Source organism: Penaeus vannamei, chromosome 21, assembly GCF_042767895.1.
Source record: "Penaeus vannamei isolate JL-2024 chromosome 21, ASM4276789v1, whole genome shotgun sequence".
Lineage (NCBI taxonomy): Eukaryota > Metazoa > Arthropoda > Malacostraca > Decapoda > Penaeidae > Penaeus > Penaeus vannamei.
Window position 1 is genome coordinate 27,231,076 of NC_091569.1, and position 5,000 is coordinate 27,236,075.

Below are 5,000 nucleotides of genomic sequence, written 5' to 3' on the forward strand. Positions count from 1 at the left end.
GGGAATGGCTGCTCCCCCACCCAGGGTAATGGGTGTATCAGTGAAGACAGTGCTAGCAGTGAAAACATTGAAAGCAAAAATGAACAATCAACCTATCAAATTGGCAATGTAATAATAGTGCTGAATACAGTCCTATGATTTGTTGCCACGAAAAAAGCGTGGGCTAGATTGCTTCTCTGTGATCAGATTAAGAAACTGTTTGGTCCGGAAGAGATTGAAAAGGCCCATGATATCGTGATCATCCTTTCAGAAAATGATTAATATTATTGTGCACACTATGATCGACCACTGTGTTAATAGGGAAAATCTAGTGTTTGCAACAACAACTAACATCCCAACCACGGACTGGACGCCGCCGAAAAAGACAGGTATTTCTACTCCTTTTGTTAAGTTCTTCCAAAAGACTAAACATCAGGAAACACAGACACACCTAGAACCTTCCTTCAACAATGACAGTTTGTTGGAAAACAAAATAGATTTGCTAATAGGAATGTTCTCCAAACAACAGGCGACGCTCAACAAAATGATAAATCAGAAGGAATGTGCAGAGGCAGCAGACGTCACGACAGACCCGCTCCCCCCCTACCAAATCCCGTCCGACCTCCCTTCCCCTGTCTTTGACCAATCCACATACCAATCTTTCCCATTTGCTTCCCCTCCCCCTATCAGAACGCCCTCTACCTCTACCCAAGTACCCTCCTCCACACCCTCCCTACCTGATGAACCCATGGCTAGCGACCCCCCCAGCTCCCTTTCCCTCCCGCCTATCCCCCCCCCCCACTCCCCGCCCGCAATGAGCGAGCAGGCGTGCGCCCTTGCTGACTCGCCAGCCTCCCTGAGTAACAAGACACCTCAGCAGTCCTCGAACACCCCGCAAGTCAAGAGGAAAAACGAAGCATCTACACAAGTAACGCCTAGGCGAAGCTTTAAGAAAAGACAAAACAAAAAGAAAAACAATCAGAAGGAACTCGACCCCAATCGCCAGTGGGATGACGCAACTCATCACCAGGTGCCAGGAGTCCCCCCTCCCACTGCCCCCTATACTCCAGCCCCAGCTCCAGCAGTGCCGACGGTCGTGATAAACAACCACGGAGAAAGAGCGGAGCAAGTTGCTGAGGACGAAGGTTTCGTCACAGTAACATCAAGGAAACAAAAGAAAAAAACAAAAGAACGACAAGCGGCAAAACCCTTAGCAGGAGCTGATCGACCTGACACAGTGTTCCTGTGTATCACAAGCTGCCATCCAGACACAAATGAAGAAGACATCGAAGATCATCTATCGGACAATTTTGAAAACATATCAAGTGTAAAAGCACACAAAACCGTGATGACACATAATTACTACACCAGTTTCACGGTAACAGTACGAGGCCGAGAAATAACGCCCGAACTATTTTTAGACTCGGATGCCTTCCCAAGGAATGTCAAAGTGTTCCTCAACAGAAACAAGTACAATCGAGATCAGAGGGTTTGACAAGGCAATGCCCTCAGCAAATCCGACAGTCAAAATAGACCACATTAACGCTCAGTCTCTCCTTGGGCATTTTGATGACATAGGAATGCTTATAATAGAGAGAGATCTCGACATATTATGTATTAGTGAAACTTGGCTTCACCAAGATATACCAAATGCATTTATTAATATTCCAAACTTCAATGTTTATAGATGCGATGCAGGACGTGGGGGAGGAGTTTGTTTATATGTACGTGATACCTTTAAAACAAACGAGATATCCACTACAACTGCTAAGAGTGCAGATGTAGAGGATATCTGGGTTAATGTACAATGTAATATGCTTCCGTCTTTCATTGTAGGCGCGATTTATAGGCATCCTCATGGTTCTTCTGAATCCTTTGATTATTTAGAAAAAGGTTTTAGAGAAATGTCATTGAAAAAGAAATCTCTTTTCATACTTGGCGATCTAAATGATGACTTAAACAAGCCAAATTCTAAATTAACTAAGATAATTAACAAAAACAAATTTCAACAACTGGTAAACAAACCTACAAGAATCACAGAAAATACTTCGTCATTAATTGATGTAATTATAACAAACAGAGCTGAGATCGTCCTCCACACAGACGTCATTCCATGCCATGTTGCCGATCACGAACTCATAACGGTGACACTAGATATAAAGAAATCAAAACGACCAACAGTTACAAAAACCTTTCGAAAATTATCCAATTATGATTCTCAGTCATTATGCCAAATCATAATAACCAAAGAATCATCTCTCCTAAAAATTTTGCAAACTGACAACGTAGACAAGCAGGTAGATGTCTTCACGGAAGTGATTAATGATAGTGTAAATGCCATCGCCCCCTTTGTTACAAAAATCATTAAACGTCCTCCGGCCCCATGGATTACCGACGACATCAAGAGAGCCATAACAGATAGAAATGATATGCATAACGCTCTCAAAAATAACAGACTCGACACGACACTCCAGGCTCACTATAAACAAAGAAAGAGAAATGTGAAATCGCTAATACAAGAAGCCAAAACTGATTATTTTAGAAATAGATTAACAAATTGTAAAAAAGATTCAGCTAAAACATGGAAGATTTTAAAGACACTTGTTCCAAACAAAAACAACCATAAAGATAATCTAAACACCAAAATTAGTGCAAATGAATTTAATGAGTTCTTCGCTAAAATTGGACATTCCACATATGAACAAACAAACGCTTCCATATCTAAACAAAACACAGTTAGTATAAGGCCCTCAGCCAATAGTTTCAGACCACAACCCGTTCAAATAGAAACCGTAATCCTGACAATAAAACACCTGCGTGAAACAAAGTCTGTGGGGGTGGATGGTATTGCTCTTCGCTTCCTCAGAGACAGCCTACCTGCTGTGGCGTATTACTTAACGGTTATCATTAATACATCTCTGGTCACCGGTGAATTCCCATCGCTCTGGAAGCATGGCATAATAACACCAGTTTTTAAATCTGGAGACAAAGACGAAGTTAATAATTATCGCCCTATTACCATACTTCCTATACTGTCGAAGGTTCTCGAAAAAATCGTAGCAGACCAACTGACAACATTTCTAGAGACACACGACCTACTATCTATAACACAGCATGGCTTCAGAAGTAAGCTGTCCACTGAAACAGCTTTATTGCAGATTACAAATAATATTTATGAGAACATAGACAATAACCGTATAAACTTGCTTACATTGTGCGACTTATCAAAGGCCTTTGATAGTGTCAATCACGAAATCCTCATCAGTAAACTAATGAATCACAAAATTGACACATATTGGTTCAGAAGCTATCTAAGTAATAGAACCCAATCAGTCAAAATTAGCGAGAATATATCAGAAAAACAGAGTGTATCCTTTGGTGTCCCACAAGGATCTATATTAGGCCCAATCCTGTTCATAATATTTGTAAATGATCTGTCAACCATAGCCCAAAATTGCCTTCTTGTTCAATACGCCGATGATTCACAATTTCTACATAGTGATTCTGTAAACAACTTAGATACACTGATACTAAAGACCCAGGAAACACTTTCACAAGTAAAAGGATACTTTGACTCAAATGGCCTTAAGATAAATCCAGATAAGACACAATGTATCTTCATAGGTAGTCGCCAAAACATCGCCAAAATTCCTGTAAACACGACCATAATATTTGAAGACAGCTATATAAGACCGAGAACTTTTGTAAAAAATCTAGGCGTACACATTGACAGATTCATGACATTCGAGAACCACGTCGATAACATCCATAGGAAAGTAATGGGCACACTAATTTACCTAAGTCATATCAAAAATAAAATCCCTGCTGAAACTAGAATATCCGTTATACAAACACTAGTTCTCAGTATAATTAACTATTGCTCAAATATATGGGGTACAGCAAACAAAGGTCAAATTCCGAAAATTCAAAAATTACAAAACTTTGCTGCCAGGGTAGCACTTGGGAACGTAAAGAAGTATGACCACATTACCTCACACATAAACAAACTAAGTTGGCTAAAAGTACATCACAAATGCAGCTATGATACCTGCATACTAATTCACAAAATGATCCACGGTTTTTATCCAAAATGGTTGTTAACCCTTCCAACTGTAGGTAATACAACTTGTGTCCAAACAAGACAAGGCAACTCCCTATATGTTAAAAGATCATGTACAGACATAGGGGCACGACAGATACTAACTCGTGGACCCATGATATGGAACCAACTGCCTTTTGATATCAGAAACATTCAAAACACAAATACACTCAAAATGAAATTGAAGGAACACCTATTAAATCACCAATGACATCAGGTTTCTAAATATAAGAATAGACAAGACTTATATGTACCACCATTGATTCTATGTTTAACTTTTATTTATTTGTACTGTAACATCACTATGTATATAATAAGAATAACCATTGTAACAAATGGAATAAAGTATTTTGAATTTGAATTTGAATTTGAATTCTGTATCCTGTCTATGTGTCTGTTTACTTAGGTGTCTTACCTGTCTATTTTTCTTCTATTTTATCTATCTATCTGCATAACTATTAATCAAATCTTCATATAAACCCACATCTCTCAGTCTATAGTTTATTAGTGCATCTATCTATTCATAAAGCCTACCTATCTTTTTTTTTTTTTTTTTATCTCTCCCTCTCCCTCTTTCTTACCCTATCCCCTTTCCTCTTTATCTCCCTCTCTCTCTGCCGCTTTCTCTCCCTCCCCTTATTAACCTATCTATCTATAAAGCCGCCTATCCATTTATGTCGTCCATCATATCTCTCCATTCCTTTTCCCTCTCTCTATCCCTCTTCCCCCCCTATCTCTCTCTTTCTCGCTCTCGCTCGCTCTCTCCCTCCTCCTCTCTCTCTCTCTTTCGCTCTCTCTCTCTCTCTCTCTTTCTCTTTCTCTTTCTCTTCCTCTCTCTCTCTCTTTATTTATCTATCTCCCACTCCCACTCCCTCTCCCTTAAACACATCGAAATCCCTCCTAAACTTCCTCTTGTGTGAAA